The sequence below is a fragment of the Salvia splendens genome, chromosome 4 (genome assembly GCF_004379255.2).
Source record: "Salvia splendens isolate huo1 chromosome 4, SspV2, whole genome shotgun sequence".
Classification (NCBI taxonomy): Eukaryota; Viridiplantae; Streptophyta; class Magnoliopsida; order Lamiales; family Lamiaceae; genus Salvia; species Salvia splendens.
The window spans coordinates 23,406,305-23,426,722 of NC_056035.1; the positions used below are offsets into that span (position 1 = coordinate 23,406,305).

Consider the following 20,418-nt stretch of genomic DNA (forward strand, 5'->3'; position numbering starts at 1 on the left):
ATTGTAACAGTGAAGGTCCTATGGATGCATCACGGCCGCGAGGAGGCGACGTGGGAGCTCGGGGACCAGATTAAAGAGAAGTATCCACAGCTTTTTGCCTAACCGAGACAAAATTTCGAGACGAAATTTTTGTTTAGGGGGGTAGAATGTAATAGCCGAGACTTAGATTCTCAAGAATCATGAAATAAAATAGTAGAATTTTATTAAGGAATGAATGACTTTTTTTTTAGGGTATAAGTACAAATTTCAGAAATTCAAAGCGGATGAATTACAAATACTAGAAAAGAATATACATCAACCATCGTCAAGCTATCCGTTCATACGGTAAAGAAAGTGTAAACTATACTATACAACTCGCAACCCTAGCGACTTTGTCAGCCTTCTTCAATAGGCCGTCTCGGCCCAGAAATTCAGACGAACACGAGAGGGCGAGACCACAAGAGAGGGCGGCTCGGTGGCCAGCCTCGGTTCCTGCCAGAAACCATGAAAAAGAAATTTAAATGCATGAAATAGAATGCAAACTAACAATGAGTATTGAAAGGGAAAGAGTGACAGTACCTTTTGTTTAAGTGAGGAAGAGCTGGGCCGAGAAAGGCAAGATCAGCCAAGGAATTCCTTCCATCCAGCTGCAACACTGCAAGGCTGCAGATGACAGCCGTACCACGCTGTCTAGACCTACTATGGTCGAGGAAAACAGCCACTAAATGCCATCTTCTGTGTGCACCTGCCATAAACCAACAGAAGCAATAAATAAACCTAGTACTACACCTCATATGGAGACAAATACAGTTAAGATGTACAGCAAGGGAATGCAGGCACTAAAACACTAAATTTAGTTATGATATCAGAGCACAGCCAAGAATCATAGGCTCATCCATATCACGAGTACATCCCTGCGAGTCTGCAGAGGGAACAGCCACTACCATGAAACACCAGAATCAGTTACAAAAGAGGCCAAGGGAACAAGGTAAGTGCTCTGCAAGAGAGCAGCCAGCTGCCCAGCCTGTAAACCACTTTTTCAGCAAAGTACTTCAGCCATTGTGCAGCTTTCAGTTACAAGCTGGGCATAAATATGCCAATTCCCCTCGGTTCCACCCTCCATCCCACCACAAATTACTCGCTTAGTGGAGCAGCAAGTGGAGGAGTGAGGGAGAACAAGGCCAGAAGTGAGAAATAGCAGCACAAGTTCAGTGAAGGTAACCTCAATCCCCTTCAATCTCAGTTAACCAAGTTATAGCATCATGTAGACATCAAGCATGCTAGAAAAACCCCATAGTTCCGAAACTTAAGCATGATAGGAAATAGCCAACGAGATGATACCACAGTTTAGCCTCCTCACACTACATGCTTCGATGGATATAAGAGTAAGCACCCCATCGAGCTTCCAACCGACAATCTCTAATCAAAGAACCACCACCTACGACTCTAAATAGAAACATTAAATAAAGTTAAGAAGAAAAGACTTAGCTTCGTCAGCGGAACACCGTGCTTTGCTTGACGGCGCCCGGAGTAGGGACCTCACGGTTCGACGGCGAGCGAAGTTCCCTCTGCAACAGACGACGGCGAGTGAAGCTCCCTCCGGAGGAAGAAACGAAAATGCCGGCCGGAGTGCGGGCTTTCCCGACGCGACGGATAGACCAGCCGCGGCATCGGCTAGGGACGGAGGCGACACCGGCTCCACGCTGGTAGGCCGTACCCAGCACGAGACGACGAGGAAAGGGCGTCGACGGCGAGTTCACCGAACTCCAACGAAGGCGACGAGCTCTCCACCTACCTTGGGTTTCCAAAATTTAGATCCCTAATTGTCGAGAAGGAGACGGGGGAGATAGGAAATTCGAAGGGGTAGAGAGGAGACCACGACGGCGACGGCGACGGAGTGTCGAGAACAGCCACGCGGAAACCGCCTGCTCCACCAGACACCACACAACTCCGTTAGACCAATCAATGACGACATGTGAGTAACGGTGGGACTGAGGTGGGAGAACGGGTGATGAGACGTGACTCCCTCATTTGCGATTAGGGATTTGATTCCTCCGTCCTCAGTTGAGAATTTTGAGTGGGAACGAGAGGAGATACGATGGAGAAATGAGTGTATTCGACGGGGGAAGCCAGCGACGGGCGGGAACTCGCCGAAGACGATGAGGAGTTTGGCGGAGGAGAAGAGGCGTCGTCGCACTTCCTCGAGAAATCCCTAATTGGAGGATTTGGGGTGGAATTTTTGAGAATAGCCGAGGGGGCTGGAGGAAAGGGAATATTTTCCCTTTATTTGGGTCACAGAATTTGGGGCCTTTTAATGAATCTTTGGGCCAGATTTTATGGACTCATGATTAAGTTAGTTAATTAATTTGATGGGGCCATCGCTCTAAATAAATTCAGGAAATTAGAGGAGAAATTTCCCTAAGCCACAGATGAAAAGAAAATTTATTAAGTCGTGCGGAAATAGTACCCAGTAAATAAATAGAGGAGAAACTCCATTAGTACAGAAAGTATTTCAAATACTTAAGGAAAATAATCCGGGAAATTTTTATACCCGAACAGATCGGTCAGATTCAGAATAAATTAGATCGCCGGTTTAATTAAAGATTTAAGACTTCTAAATTTAGAAGGCAAGAAGTAAAATAATAAGCACACGCTTAGGCATGCATACATGCAAGATAAATAATTACTTAAAGTCTAATTTAAGTATATTATTTTTGTAAAGGAAAGTCGTCGCTCGACGAGTAATCTCAAGTCAGGAAGTACCCTTTTGAAAGAGTTAAGCAAACGAGGTGGGCCTTTCTCTTCCTTCTTTTAAAGCGTGTTTTATGTGAAAACATGATTATTTGAATGAGTTGTCATGCCATGTTTTATTTTGTGGTTTCCTATCTGTTAAATCGAATTCGGGTCCCAGTAGGTCAGTAAATCCTACTCGGACTAGTGTACACATAAGGACCGTGAGCTTGCGCCAGGTTGGCCGGTCCGTGGGTCGTGAGCTAGCGCCAGGTTGGCCGGCCCAGTGGTCGTGGAATGTGGCCACATTCCCGATTCACGCAGCTGATATGGCATATCATCAAAAGTTTAAATGACTGCAGTCTATTTTCAGAAAGAAATAACAGTTTTAGTGACCGGGACTTATTTTCAGAAAAACCCCGCGTTCACTCAGCTTGGCTGACAATTAAAAGAGAAAAATGTTTTCCGCATGAGTCCACTTAGTGCATCAAGTACTCAGCCCTGCATATTGTTTTCCTTAATGTGCAGGTTGATCGATGTCAAAGCCGAGGAGGTGTTGGGACAGAAGGCTAAATAAGTAGGAAGATAGCTGGTGTAGTATGTCTTCACACATAATACATTTGTCTTGGTACTCTTCCGCTGCGCAAATTTAGAACTTGTTCTAGTAAAGACAATTGTTTCATAACTACTCTGATTCAGTATGATTTGTACCCCAACACATTTCAGACAAAGTTTCCTTTAAATTAAGCATCTTATGATGAGTTGAGACAGTTTCAGTAAGATTTAGTCGCGATATAGCTACACTTTCTTTGACTAGGGAGATGTGGTCGTGACATATGTCAACAATGATTAAGAAATAACAATCACCGAGACCTTTAGTACTATACCACACCAGTGTCGTTTATTTTTTAAGGTAAGGAAACATGCGGACTGACACTGCAACCTTTCACGACAGGTAGCTAAAGCCTATCTAGGTTGTGAAATTCTATTTCTCTTCTACAAAGAACCGACTACGTCACCTTATGTGAACGTCTTTTACGACCAGTCTACTATGCAGAAGAATTAGAATTGTTTGCTTCTTATACATTTAAATATTTGAGAAATATCTTATAAATGCATAAGCAAACACCAATGCGATAAAATTACTTCTTCTCGCCTTGGGTTAAAAGTGGATTGTAGAGTTTATTATATACAAACAATTCTATCCTTGCAACATGTTCGAAATATGCTTTTCAGTATACCAATCCTAACAATCTCCCACTTATACTCAAAATCAAGCTTTCACCCACACCAAAACTCTCACACTTATACTTTAAGCAGGTCTCGGGCCATAATGTCTATATGTTGCCTTATAGGCATTTTGTGTAAAACGCGTTGCCTTATAGGCATTTTGTGAAAAATTCTTCCAGGTTGTTCTGATGATATCTTGGTAGCCATAATGTCTCGCTGCGTATTTTTTTTCTTATTTAATTTCATACTTCCCCTCTATGTGATTGCTTAGCTACATCAACTCGTGTTTCCCTCGAGTTAGACATATGACTAGAGTAATCGTAATAAAATATAATACTCATACACTGTTAAGGGGTTTTCCCTTAACGAGGCCGACGACAGAGCTTGGCGGCAAAGATAAACTCTGGCGCCCAACGTAGGGTCGGCGGATAGTAGGTTCGAACTATGCGGGGGAAGTTTCCCATCGGACAGTCGGTTCCTAGGGACCTTAGACTTATAAATAGGGCACTTGTTCACAAACTCATGACATGAATAAGAATTATCTTTTGCCCATATACCGTGATAAACCTCCTATCGGGCTGATCGACGTCCGTAGATCGGCGATCGATAAATATCTGTAGCGGGTGAGTGCCCGTCGAGCACGACAGTTTTCCCACTTTGGAGAAGAGAATGAACGATAATATTGATATTCTTGATTGGTTTCTCAAATGATTACGATAACTCCTATTTATAATGCTAATAACTAACTTAATGAACAAGAAAACAAAGATATGGAAAAGATACGCAAATAAACAAAGATATGGAAAAGATACGCAAATCCATAATTTAATTAACTAAATTATGCTCGTATCGACTCCCCCACGGTTGAAATCCACCTTGTCCTCAAGGTGGGAAATACGACACAATGAAGAGAGTCGAAAACATCGACGACCAAATCTGTTGCTGTACGCGGAACGTCTTCCGTCGGGCAGTGGCGCAACTTTGGTTTGAGATGATGGGAAGGCATAACTAGTTACTGTGCGCGGGTGGATTCCCATTGGGCAGTGACGTAGCTATGGTTCGATCGGTGTGGCTAGTTGCTATACGCGATGGATTCCCGTCAGGGAGTGACATAGATGTGATTTGGAGGGAGAAATCTCAATGAAAGCACCAATTTGATAGGATAAACCTCCTATCGGGTTGATCGGCATCCGTAGATCGGCGATTAATAAATATCTGTCGCGGGCGAGTACCCGTCGAGCACGACGGTTTTCCCACTTCGGAGAAGAGAATGAACGATAATATTGATATTCTTGATTGGTTTCTCAAATGATTACAATAACTCTTATTTATAATGCTAATAACTAACTTAATGAACAAGAAAACAAAGATATGGAAAAGATACTCAAATCCCTAATTTAATTAACTAAATAATGCTCGTATCATACACATACTCAGAATCACGGTTAAAGCTATTAGGATGTTACTAGGATGAACAACTACCTTAGCAGTTTCTGATGAAACAACACTTGTAATTTTCATGATAGAGTCTATGATTTGATCACACTCCTTCATGTCTCAGTATTCAACTCCTAAAGTGAACACATAGTCAGAGGATGACTCGATCATCGATCAATTATAAAATTAAGTCGATGTAACCTAAAGGACATAACATGAATGTTTGGTAAACTAGAGCATACCGTTTAGTCTTCTTCAAGTACTATAGTATATTCTTTACCCAATTCATTGTCCTTGGCCATGGTTAAAATGATATCAAGCTTCTATGCCAACGGCAAAGCTAATATCTAACTTAATACACATTATAGCACACATGAGACTTCCAATTACGGAATTTGTCTCAATCTTCATGATTTCATTTAGTGTCGAAAAACACTTGACTAGGGACAAGATAATTCCATCTAGAAAAATAAAACATTTTCTTGGAATTTTCAATGCTAAAGTGTCTAAGTATTGTGTAGATGTAGGATTATTTAAGAAAACATAACATTCTTTTCTAGCAATCTAATGACGTAGATGCTTAGAATGTAACTATGTATCTTAAATCCATCATCCTTAAACTAGGTAGACGACCAGTTTCCTACGCTAGATAACCCTCTTAGTTGTTTATCAACTTTTATAGATGTCATCATCATAGACTACCAAGAATACCAAATATAGTGCACTTTCAACTTTCTTGTACTTGTAGCTATGTAAGGGCACTATTCAAATTCAAGAGATTTGACAACGTGGATGAAACACATGTTCCATGATTCAGATGCTTGCCTAAGACCATAAATGATCTACTTAAGCTTCCAAATCATGTGTTTCTTTCCCTGTATTACATAACCATTAAGATGTTCCATGCAGATGATCTCCTCAAGACTTCTACTTAAAGAAAACTATATTGACAATCATAGTACATACATCCTAATTTATGTAGGCTACAATAGACAATATGATACAGATCGACTTAGGCAAAATGGCAGGCGAGAATATGATTCTCTTTGGGTATAACCATTTAGCCATTATTCTAGCATTTTAAGATCTATGTTTACAATTGTATATCCACTAGCTCCCACTGGCTGAAATAGTCTATGGGTAGTATCGCAAGTCTTGCAAACATTCTTGTGTATCATCTTATTAAAAACGATTATCTGAATGAGCCAATGCGTCCTTGTAGTTACAGGGATTAGGTTCAAGTCGATCTAAGACTGAGTCTAAAGACTCTCTTAGAACCATGAACTTGTTATGTTCCCAAAGAATGCTCCCACTACGACATGACTCTTACAATCTTAGGTACAAATATTGATTTTCTTGGTGCATAAGTTTCTAATGGTATTTCTTCTTGGTTAAGATGGAAAATAGATATTCTCATTATCTTGAGAATTATCATGTTTGTTAGGCTTGTAGCTCTTCTCATAATCTTCATCAAAGAATCTAGTATTCGTGTAAACAAACACATATCTTGCCGTGAAGATTATAGAACATGTATCTTTTCTATCATATGGGACAACCTTAAAACATAGAGTAAAACTGTTCACGTATCGAACTTGTCTTCGAGAGACTTCGATATCTTCTTACATAACTATCTCATTCTTTCGAAGAATGCTTGGAGTAGAAAACTAGGGTTTAACTCCCACTACTGATCTTAATTCATTGCTCGTCTCCTATGGTGTAAACCATTGAGATTTGCTAGTCTTTCTATGTTGCATCTCTATAAGTATTCCGAATCCATTGAACCACCAAATGATTCTAACTTATAGTGCATCAACCAGACTTACTTGACATTAAAGTTATTTAACAAACAAATTGTTAAAATATCGATAGTCACTTGAGTTAGACAAAATCAATTTGAACAATTTCTAAGTACTTTCTTGGTCTTATGTCTAAGTGCCATAAATACTTTATCATTTATTGTTTATGAAGTTGAATGATTGTGTAAAACTCAATCTTGTTGCATGTATATTGTTTAGATACTATAATGTATAATTTGTTTTTCTATGGTACTATGATAGATATTCGAATCACATTTCTAAATAACGTATGTATTATAAAATGACATCGAACATCGCTTAATCATAAACAAGTTTAGAAACTGAAACTTAATTCTTTCTAAACTAAATTGTACCAATAAAACAAAGTCTTACACATCAAAATAAAACAATAAAGTGAGCATAAATAAATAGAACTCACTTTAAGAACTCTCTTTTAGAAGTTGCATTGCTATCTAAGCCATTGTCCTTCAAAGAAGATGTCAGTCCGACTTACAATGCATCTTCTCCTTGCCTTTTCACCTAATTTTTTTCCTTTCTTGCTTTCAACAGGCATTGATGAAAATTCAGCTCTTCCCTCTTTCCACTGCTAGTCATATGTTCGATTGAACTAAGACATAGGAAAGATGCAGCCTTAATGTATTCGTTAACTATCATGTTATCTTCCTCCAATAGTAATAAAGTGAATATAAGGCCGAATGTTTCCAACTTTTCAGTAACAACCTTCATATAATCACTTCTTATTACATTTGGCGATGAACTGAGTGTAGAAACTATTTGAGTAACTGAATCAGAAGATTCCTCAAAACATTCTATCTCTTTTGAATGTTCCAATAGAATCTGGACAACGTCCTTATTGGATATCTATTTATCATCGATATAAACCAAGACTTGTCTCACTACTTAAAAGAAAGTAGTTTGACCTTCTTCCTCAAAGAACTTGTCAAGTACATGCATAAAATGCACTCTTAAAGTTTCTTTTTGGAATTTTGTCGAGGAAATGGAGGACGTGAATTGGTGAGTACAAACTTTCAGTTTTTAGCACTAAGAATATTATCCATTTACATTTCCAGTCTACATAATTTTGTCCTTCGAGGGTGATTTCTTTAAGGTTCGCAAACATTATTAAGAATTTGGCTGAGTAGAATAAAACTATTTATCACATACTATGCTTGATACATGATCGCAAACAACCACAAAACAATTTATGTATCTCGCAACTGTGAAAACCGAAAATAAGTATGCCTCTAGGGAGGTCATACAAATTCGGATTCCAACAATTTCCTGGTCACAATACCGACGAATAATCCAAAGACCACGAAGGTGGCATGACCGCCAAATAATGCCTAAGCTTTTACCATAAATATTTGCATCTAGACATTTCATTTCTGTTTTGATACTCCTTCTAGGGATGGTCGTATGCCACTAATAAAATTCCAAAGTTATCTTATAAATATGTTTAAACATATGAACTTGCAATTTCACAGGATTATGGCTCCCTCTAGGGTGGGTTGCGATAATATTAGAAATATTCTTCTAGTTTAAACAATTTACTATTAAGAAGTCTAATCTTATGAACCTACTATTTCGTAGGATTATTGCTCCCACTAGGGTGGGCCGTGATAATATTAGAAAGTGTTTCATATATAGACCAATTTATGGAGACCATATATAACTCGATGTTGAAATTATCGCTTAGTCATTTTAAATATGGTTTTTGCCTAATTATCACATAAGCAAACAAGGCAGATAATCCACTTAAAATGGATTAATACAAAATAAATAGATAAATCCATTTAATTCATGGCAATTAATCTCATTGGATAATTATTGAAATTGTTTAATAAATCTAGGGAGATTTAATTAAATAATTAATTCCTTATCTTATCCAAAATAGGAATTTCGGATTTGGTAAGATTTATCTTGGATAACTCTTACTAAAAAAGGAAATGACCCTACTACTATGGATCGTACAAAAGTGGTAAATGACTCCACTACTATGGAACGAATAGAATATAATATATCAACCGCCTATATGTGCAAAAAGGAAAGACAAAAAGAAACCTAGGAAGATGAAAGAGCAGAATCTACAAAATGATTACAGATGAACATAGGTTATATAGAACACATGGGAGCTTGAAACCTACACTATGATTACAACATAAAGGAGTAGGATTAAAGAGAGAGAAGAAGATAAAAAAAGGTATCAGAGCATCCATATTCATGCTCTTATGCAAGAGCATGGACCCACATTTATTTATTTATTTTTACTTCTTGCTCTTCCGCAAGAGCACAACCTCACATCCATGCTCTTCCGCAAGAGCATGCTTAAGGGTCCCACCATTCTATTATTCAATTTAAATACTTCAATTACTAAATATATTTCCACAATATTAAAATGCATTCAAATATCCGAAATACTATTACAAATTACTAAATAATTAAAAATTATATAATTAAATCCTAAAAAATAAAAATTACATAATTAAAATCTTAAAAATTAAGATTGAGAAAGTTGTTTGGTGTAGTGTGATTTTTTGTGTTGAAATGGGGGTATTTATAGATGAAAGTGTGAATTTTGGGGTAAAAATAATGAAAAAATAAATTAAAAGTGTGAAAAAAATGGATATATTTTATTGGAAAGTGGAAAATATTTTTTTTATTAAATCTGAAATTTTCAGATTTTTTTCGAATTTAAAACAAAAAAAATGATAAACCACGGCCAACCAGAGCATGCCGCGTCGGCTGCTCGTGCTCTTGCCGTCGGCACAACGGTGCTCTTGCTATCGAGCAGGGCTGTGCCATCTGAGCACAGCAGTGAGCACGGCGCAAGAGCGCCGATACAAATGCTATTACATCTTTCCTTTAGAGCATTTCCAAGGGAGAAAAGTTAATTGATAATATATATTTCTCATTTACCTTCTCTAAAAGGTAATTATACCATTTTAAAATATAATGGACTCCAAGAAAATTAGAAGGTAAATTAAAAAGACAGAAAAATAACTAACTTTTTACTCTTTGTACCAAGAAGAGGTAAAAATAGCTTCTCAAAATGAAAGCAGATATAATACCTCCCCAAATACCCTTTCCATTGAAGCATAAAATTTTATAAAGAAGAGGTAAATTACGTTGTTATTTCTCTTCACCTCTCCACTTACCTTTTTCCTTGGAGACGCTCTTATAAGTGCATCTAATTCTATCATCCATGGCATGCATATACATGATTCAATAAATTACAACTAATAATTACATAGAAATTTCTTCAGAATCATGAATACGATGTGTTCAATATTACAAATGCAGTAAGCTGAGAAATGATTCAAACATTTTGCATAAATTTGATCAAACTATCAAATATCTGATAATTGCTTCAACAATTTTTCTACATCACTTTCTTCAACACTTTTGTCAGCACCATGTAGATAATATGTTCAAACTGTAGGTAGTAGTATTCTTTGATTACACTGGAAAGAAAGATAGGTTATAAACATAAGACCAAAGAGTACATGGATTATAAATTTTTGATTTAGGATGGAGGAAGTAATAAAACGAAATTGCACGTGCCAATTTATAGACCACCAGATCTCTGGATATCTATAGTCTTAAATTAGTTGTAATTTAAGAGTGAGTTAGCAATTGATCACACCTTTTCTATTAGTATATTATTATCATTTTTCATTTTAGTTTTTGGGGAAAAAAAAAGCTTAACACGAAGACATGAACTAAATGAATGGAAGTATAATAAATTACACTCCTCACAAAGTAATTGTCATTTTTCAATATTTATACGTAACAATTAGGGGGATTCTCCATTAGTATTTGTTATCATTTTTCGTTTCAGTTTTTGGGGAAAAACAAGCTTAACACGAAGACATGAACTAAATAAATTGAAGTATAATAAATTACAATCCTCACAAAGTAATGGTCATTTTTGAATATATTTGCGTAACAATTTGGGGGATTCTATTACTATATATTTCACAATTCACATATATGTAATCCTTCACTCGTACCATTCTAAATGGTAAACATTAATTTCATTATCGTATTTTACTAGCAACATTTCAATTATATATCAGTTCTATATATTTTCTCTATTTGTTTTAGATCTTGATATCGTATATTCCTACCTTTGTAGCAACGTTACAATTTGTACTCTTCTCAGTCTTTTGATAATTTTGTTTTTCTATTAGAAGACCTCAATGCATTTCTTTCTATAAACAGCACGTCTTTCTTTAAACTAAAATGACATGCAAGATCTATTTCTTAGATATAATTGAAAATAAAGTAAGAGAAGTATCTATTCTACTTTATTCTCTCTTTTACTTTACTTTTTCTCCACTTTAACTATTTATTATCTTATTTTTCAAAACAACGGCCTAAAAGAAATCAATCACTTGAATTGGGACGGAGGAAATATAAAATTAGAAGTATTAAAATATAAAAAAATGCAATTTGTGTTCAAGGTTAAATAATTTCTAATAAATAATTAATTTGGTAAGTATAAATCTTAGTTGTGATGGCTCTTTCACATAATTGTCAATTGTTTTAAGCCTAAGATAGATAGACACAACTATTTAGGCAACTATTCTCTCACATTCATCACATCGAATTATATGTCATAGTCCACTACTTTTCTATTGGAAATTATCTTCATCAACATTATCTTCATATTTGATCTCATCACATTTCAGTCAATTACTTGATATATTTTTATTGCATTTCCGCCCTGAGTGGATTAAATTAATTTCCTATTAATAGAAACAGAGTTGGTGATTTTTGATTTGTCTTGCAAGCCTATTAATAGAGTTGGTGATTTTTGATTTCTCTTGCAAGCCTCCCTTTTATTTTCAATTTATCTTCATCAAAATCATGAGGCTGAAGCTTCAATTTTGGCACTTATAGAGGACATCCTTTTCATAATATTTTAATTATTAGTTTATCTGAGTGACACTGGGGAACCTCACCATTCGTAGCGTATAATGATCTCTCAATTTGAAGTGTATAATAGCTTATGATCTAGTTATTAATTGATATAATTTGGATATTATTGGTTGCCTTCATATAAATAATCTTTCTCGGTCTTGCCCGCCGGGATGAGCCATCTGGTCAGATACAGTTGGATGATCTTTTATCATCCAATTCATACTACACTCATTTATAAATACTCTATTCATCACATAATTTTTTACACCAAAAAACTCTAATTCTCATTCATTTCTCTCTAGAATTTCATTTTCATTCTCTATCAAGTATTGTTGACCCATGAGAAAAAATCCTTCAACTCCTTATGGAATCACTATAGCAAGAGGCAAGAGAGCGTGAGGAAGCCACAACGAACCCCCATGTGCTACAAACCAGTCCCTACTTCCATCGTGACTAGGAGGAAGTCGTCCAAAGGCTCTTCGGGGTTATTTTTCAGAGAAACCACAGTGGGGACATAAATACTTCCATCGTTGTTTCCACATGCGCCGACACTTATTTGTGCACATTGCAAATACATTGGGGGGCTCAAGAAGAGTTCTTACAAGAACGAGTTGAAGCTATCGGTCGGTAGAGCCTTAACAAAACTACAAAAGTGTACGTCCACAATTCAATGAGTCTTGCACATTGCGGAATCTACTAGCCACGAATGCTTGAAAAGATTTTGCAGAGGCGTTCGCAAAGCCGAAGTGTAGAATATCTTCGGAGACCCAACATCAACGATTGTTAGCAATTGCTTCATCTTCATGAAGTAGTACATGGTTTCCCTGGGATGCTCGACAGTGTTATCTGCATTCATTGGCAATGGAAGAATCTCCCCCCCACGACATGGAGAGGGGTGTACACTAGTGGCGACGAAGGAACCCACCCGACGATTGTGTTAGAGACGGTCGCCGACTACCGCCTATGGATTTGGCATACGTTTTTAGGGTTCTATAGATCGAACAACGATATCAATGTCCTCAACCAATCCCCCATCTTCAGTTAAGTTTTAAAAGGTAAAGCCTTAGCGATAGCCTTAACGACCAACAATCGATAATACAAAATGGGGTACTATCTCACCGATGGTATCGACTCGAGCTGGCCGACCTTCGTGAAGACCCTCAACATGCTACAAGACCCCAAATGAGTTCTGTTTTTGCAAAGGCAAGAGGCTACTCAGAAAAATCTTAAAAGAGCGTCTGGGGTTCTACAAGCATAATTCAACATTGTCAAAGCATCTGGTCATTCTTAGTTTGTGCAAAACCTCACTATCATATATACGTGTATTATCATGCAGAATACTTCCCCCGTCCACGATTAATTGTTTTTATTTGACTAAGCTCAAATTTTAAGAAATGTAGTGGAAATTGGGTTGAAAAAGTTTGTAGAATGTGTGTCCTACTTTTATATAGTTTTGCACTCCAGCCGTCTCATAATAGATGACACACTTGGGTAATGGCACGAGACTTTAGGAGATGTTGTTTTGTGTATTAAGTGCAGAGAGAAACTAGTAAGTTTATATTAATGTGAGAGAGAACTTTTTCCAAAAAGAGAAATAAGACATCTTTTCCTGGTCAAACTAAAAATAAAATTGTGACATCTATTACGGGATGCTAGGTGATGCACTTTTTATTAGCACCAAAGAAACCTACAAATATACAGAGTAGATCTAATATAAGTAAAGGTCAGTACCTGATATCGATCACGAGGATAACTATCACATATTGTCTATCTTCTACTAAGCTTCTTTCACTATATGGAAAAATAAAAAGGTTTTGATTTTGAAACCTAGAAATTCGTAAAATAAAGAAAACAAGTAAATGATTGCAGATAAAACACAAAAGATAAACCATATGAGATAAGGGAATTCCAAGATATGCTTTCACAGCTATGGATTACAACACCCTAACACAGTCCATACTTAAGTAGAACGAGTCACATAAATATTGCTCATGCGGCACAAAGTAGATCACATAGAATAGGGCCGTCAATCCTAGATTTTCAACTCCCAGAAGATCCTAAGACTCCTATTGTTCTCGCTCTCATTTAAAAGTATTGTTTTAAGATGAATTAATTGTAGCGTCAACTAAGCTCTTCTAAAAAGCAAACCTTCCCTCACGATTATGTTCCAAGTCAATAGGTTATCATATAATATGTCATTCAAACATGAAGCATTATCTAACTCTTAGGATATTAAGTATATAGGAACTATAGAAACCAAAGTAGTTACTAACACATCCCTAGAATTCTATGAATTTAGCTACTCATAGTGAAATATATTAAACCCATAGTTTGTAGGGAAAATTAGATAACATAAGTACTAAGATAATAAAACCCAAAGGTTCTGAAACTCCTTGAACAATGATGAAAAATGGAATAAACTCTCAAGTATTATGTGTTGGAACATGTATAGTAAAAAACATTTTTCGAGTTTAATATAAATTTGATAAATTGCTTGCATATTGTAAACTCTCCTTATTTAATGAGAATATAAATGTTTTCTTCATGTTGTGTATTTTACTTTAATGGGCATTGACTGTTTCAATTATTTTCAATTAAAAGGGCAGAAAGTAAAATCAGTCTAAGTCTTCTACATTGAAGGCTGGGTTGGGGAACAGGTCACCACAGTAGGTGACTCAGCCGGAACCTTGTAGAAGTAAAACTTTTTCACATCCTAGATAGACTTTAGCTACCTATCGCGAAAGCTTGCAGCATCCATCCGAAAGTCATCTTTACCTTGAGAATGACTAGTGACATTGGTGTGAGTACATTGAAGGATCTAAAGTATAAAAACGTCTTTATTGCTAACTATTGAAAGATGATGTCTTGGAGATTTAATATTTCTTAATCATTGTAATAATATAGGACTTACGTTATTAATCATACATTGCTTTGACTTATTAGTAAATGTGGGTTTTTCGCAACCCAATATTCCTGATATCTTAGGTAGTATACTAATTAATAACTAGTACGGTGTCAGTTTCATTATTGCATTGAATCGTGTGCTTTCACGGTTTGATTATATCCTCAAGAGGTGTTCAAGAAAATTCTATTATTCAGAAACTCGGCCGATTTGGATTTAATCCATGAATAATAGTAAAGCAAAGTATATTATTGTAATATACATCTCGTACTAGACAAACTCTTGGAAATAAAATATGAATTAATTTTAAAGTCCATAGCAGGCTACAAATTAATTAATGGATATAGAAGGTCTTAAACACAGGAAATAATATATTAAAGAGGCTAACCCATATTACTTGTAATCACGGATTGGATGGGCAGTCAGTATTTCTTCTATAGTGGCACAAGAAATACAAGCTTATATTGGAACCCACACTTAGCTTTACTAATTAAATTGAACCCACAATTCAATAAAAGCTTATATTGTAATATTATTATCAGCCACTATAGTAATAATATTGCATTGCCCATCCAAATCCGAAATTACAAGTAATCCGGGTTTCCATTTTGTTTAAATGTTTATTTCCCACGCTTAAGATATAAATGTCCATTAATTATTTAGTGTATGCTAGAGACTTAATTATTTAACATCTTATTAATAATTCCAAGAGTGAACTTAGCAAAAAACACTTATTTATTATTCATGGATATATTAAATTCCAACTAGCTAGGTTCCAAATAATCAAACCTTGTTTCGAGCTCCTCTAAGGACATCATCAAACGAGACTCACCAGGAGCGCGATTCAACATAATATCAACCCTAGCACCGCAAGATATTAATCACAACTACCCAAGATATCATGATTATTGGGTTGCGAAAAACCTGCACCATTTGATAAGTCAGAGTAATGCATAATCAATAACATATGCTCAATGCTAACATATGTTGATTAAGAAATAGTTATTTATCAAGACCTCGTCTTTTAGTAGATAGCATAAAGACATGTCTTGCTGTTAGATCCGTTCAGTGCTATACCACACCAATGTCATCTTATTTCAGTAAGGCTTAGAAATATGCAGACTGGCATTGCAACATTTCACGATAGGTAGTCTAAGCCTATCTGGGATATGAAATTCTTCTTTTTCTTTATTTAGAACTAACCGTGTTACCTTAAAGTGGACGATGCCCATAACCGGTCTACTAAAACAAAGACTTAGACTTTGTTAAGTTTCTTATACATTTAAATATGTAATAAAACAACGATTAAATGTAAAACATAACAACATTACGAAAAAAATAATCTGTTTTATTCCTTGAAAATAAAATAAGAGTTTTACAGTATTCAATCCCTCGAAATGTGATTTCTAGTATACAAACTCGCAAACCTCCTCTCACGATTATGTTGCAAGCCAATAAATCATCACGGAATATGTAATTCAAACGTGAGCCGGACACCCCCATATTTTGGATCCAATAAAATAAGAGTTTCTACAGTATTCCACCTTAGTTGGATCATTTTCCAATACATGAGCCGGACACCCCCATATTTTGAGATGTTCTAGATTGGGCTTGCGCCTAGTCCACAACTTATATGCTATAGAAGGTACTGATTTTGACGGTAAGTTGTCTAACAAGGCAACTGTGCATAACTCATATTTAACAAGGTCATATTCCTTCTTTCAGCTATGTCATTCTTCTGGGGTGTGTTCGGCGTAATCAATTGGGATTTAATTCCCCCTACTGATAAATTTTGACAAACTTTGACTTACACATAGATTTTTCTCTCTAGGTTTTCGGTCTCTGTCATGCAGAAATTGCTGATTTCTTGAGTTTTATCCGTCGAATTTCGTTCCAGTTTGTTTCGTTGGGTTCGTCGTGTCTTGTTCTTGATTTCTACCATTTTTGTTTCGGTTTTTGGATAGGTTTTAAGGTCTTTGTCGTCGATTTTAGTTTTCTTGTTGCGCCGCCGGGTTCCTTCGCGGTCTTCAGGCGACCGGCCGTTCCTTCCGGTGAGGTCGCGTCGTGGTTGTGTCAGGAAGATCCGGCTGCGTCGGGTGGTAGGCGGGTCTCGGGCGGAGAAGGTGTGTGGCGGCGGCGGTTAATGGCGGTGCAAATTAGGGTTTCCGTCCTTCTCGTCGCCGAAGCTATGGTTTGTCCGACCGGCTCTGGCTCCTCTGGTTGGTGTCGATATTTTTTGGGGTGCTGGGTTGTTGGTGGTCATCGGAGTTTTAGATTTGGATGCGTGGGGGGTGGCGGCTAGGGTTTCTAACGCGGCGGCTTGACCTACTTCCTAGGGTTCCTTCATGGAGGATCCGGGAGACAGTGGGAATGGGCCAGGCGGAGTTCTGGTGGAAGAGGTGACTCCACGGCTGGTGGAGAAGAAGATTCCATGGAAGGTTGATGGTGGTGGAAAAGACGCCGGCGATGGAGGGGCGTTGCTAGTGGCTGGTGCGGCGAGAAATATGGAGGAAGAAGAGATGGGAGTAGCTGCGATCCTTGATGAAGCTCCAGGTTTCTTGGATGATGATTACCGATCTGTATCGATTTCCCCGACTTTGGGTGATCACAAAATGCATGGTACTTGTGACTTGAAGGAATCACGTGCACTACAACTTGAAGTTGGACAAGTGTCGAGCCCCTATAAGATCAGCCGCGCCATTTCAACTATGGTGGGAACATCTTCAATTGAGCGACATTTTCGCACTTGGGGACAAATCGAGGTAATCCTAGCATCCATCCCGGGGGCAAAAACCACGTTGACCACTACCAAAACAACAAAATTGAAGTTACGTGATTTCCAGAAAATACAAACACAAGAAGCCCTAATATAAGCCTTTCCTCACTCCACAAACTCACCAAACGACCAAATCCCACATTCATCTCTAACAATGCTCAACTTCTCTTAACCGATTCCTTTTCACCCCCGAATAAAAACCAGCCACACACGCCTTCTTATCTCCGAACCTCTCGGCCTTCTATGCTCATACCCAATCCAAAACCCTCGTCCAAAACACCCACCTCAAAAAAACACTCTGAATTCCCCACTTTCACCCTGGAATGGATAGCTAGGATGGAACAACCTTTGAGCCAAGGATCTGGGAAAAATAAGGCAAACCCTTGGGCGAAGGCAAATAAGAACATGGTGGACGTGGTTAAGGGCAGTCAGCCAAAGATATCGAATCAACCTTTCATTCTGGACCCCAATAAAGTGAAGCAAAGGGGCACGACATCCCAGGAAGACTGTATTCCTTGTCTTAATATACCGGATACTGATAATACTGAACTTGCAGGTCGCATGGGGCTCGCCCTGATTGGAAAATTCTCACACTCCATCCCAACCCCCCACTTGGTTCGCAAGGCCCTATCTAACTTCAACTTGAAAGGTACGCTAAATTGGAACTTCATTAATACTAAGCATATCCTCATTACCTTATCTGAGATTGATGATTAAGTGAAAGTCTTATGTGGAGCTAATAACAATAATACTTGGTTTGTTGAGCATCATCCGATGAGAATGTTTAAGTGGACCGCTGATTTTGACCTCTACTTTGAGACTCCCATTGCTGTTGTGTGGTGTAATCTGCATGCACTACCCATACATTTGTTTGAAGAATCCATGTTATTTTCCATTGGTAAATTATTTGGTGAGCCCATTCAGATTGATCATGCCACTATCACACGAGCACGACTGTCATATGCACGCATTTGCATTGAAATAGATATCTCAAAGCATGTCCCATATAAGTACATGCTTCGGACTGGAAGAAAAGATGTGACTCTGCAGGTGAAGTGGGACAAAATCCCACAATATTGTCCGGCCTGCAAACATGTCGGACACTAAGGAGATCAGTGCTATGCGTTTGGGAAAAGGCCTGCACCACCAAAGAAGGACTACTCTAAACCGGTACCACAAAAGCAGAATGAGGTAAGAGGAGAACAAGGAGGTCAGCCCTGGGAAAGGCAACCAGACAGACAGACAGAGGTAGAAGCGGGGTGGAATTATGTGGGTAAGAAAGGAACGATTAGGAGGGAATCGGTGGCGCAGGATCGGGATAAAGGCTCACAGGCGCCAAGTTATGAATACAGGGTAGTAGCAAGCCTAAAAGATAACAACCCCGGTACCAACCTACAGATGCGGGAGCCTTCTTTTGCCCCAAACTCGGGCATGCTTGACCAACAACCCTCTGAAAAGGGTAAGACAAAGAAGAAAAGAAATCCAGAGAGCAGAGCTAGGTACAGAGAGAGAAGAAGACTGCGGAGACTGGAGGAGGCTGAGGGTCGGGCCTTGTCAGAGACCGAGGGTTCTGAGTTTGAGACAGGTGATGGAGAGGAGCCACACCGCATGACGAGATCTCTCTCACCCACCTATAGAGAGAGTTGCGGGCAAGGCCTTGAGGATTACACGGGACTCGGAGTTCACAGCAACAGATTTAACTTATTGGAGGATGAGGACCCCGAGACAGAATCGTCCATGGCCTTGATTTTGCTGATGGGACCGCAGATGATCGGATTATTCATGAGGCTAGGAAGGCAAAAGGGGTACGGATTGGGGCTTTCAGAAATGGGAGCTCGCCGATGGAGATCGCCAGTGATAGGGACCGCCGCCCTATGATTAAAGAACCAATGAAGAAAGCGAGGGTTTCTACCTCATGCAATCTCTGATTTGTTTCCTTGTGACGAGCCAGTTCCTAGTGTGGAACGCGCAGGGTGTGGCGAACGCCAGCACTAAGAGGCACTTGAGATACTTGATTCGAGAACACAAGATTTTTTTTGTAGCAGTGATTGAGCCACATAGGTTACCGCCAGCCTTAGGGAGGAACTTCCAGCCCATTAGGTTTGCGGGAGCCAATGAAAGTGGTCATATTTGGATTCTTGCCCATGAGGATTGGACAGTAGAAGTGATTGATAACTCCAGAAAGGCTTTACATGTTAAGGTCTCCGAGGCAGTCTTCCCCCTCCCGATCTACATCACCATAGTCTATGGGTGACATACGAGAGAGACGAGATAGGAACTTTGGGAAAAGTTAGGAGACATCTCCCTGGGTGTGTAGGGAAGGTTGTGGCTAGTGGGAGGAGACTTCAACATGTTCCTGACTAATGAAGAGAGACAGGGGAGTGATACAGACAGACACAAAGACATGATTGAGTTTGCAGATGCTATTGCCAAGTGCCAGCTGATTGACCCAAGCTTTGATGAACCGATCTTCACGTAGCACATGGGAGACTTTGGGAGAGGCTGGATTGCATCTTGATTGGAGAACATTAGACATCAGTTTTTGCCACGACCCGCGTGACACATTTAGCGAGATTCTACTCTTATCACGCGCCTCTTTTGGTGAGATGTCAATTTTCTGTCCA

The 20,418-nt window shown here is 38.3% G+C and overlaps 1 long non-coding RNA gene across 1 annotated transcript; it reads right to left on the reverse strand.

Moving 5' to 3' along the window:
- Positions 1 to 180: 180 nt before the first annotated feature.
- Positions 181 to 2,259, reverse strand: LOC121799176. Its single transcript, XR_006050157.1, has 2 exons — positions 559 to 2,259; positions 181 to 471 (listed from the first exon to the last, which is right to left on the reverse strand). It is a non-coding gene; the product is annotated as an uncharacterized LOC121799176 (long non-coding RNA).
- Positions 2,260 to 20,418: the final 18,159 nt, after the last annotated feature.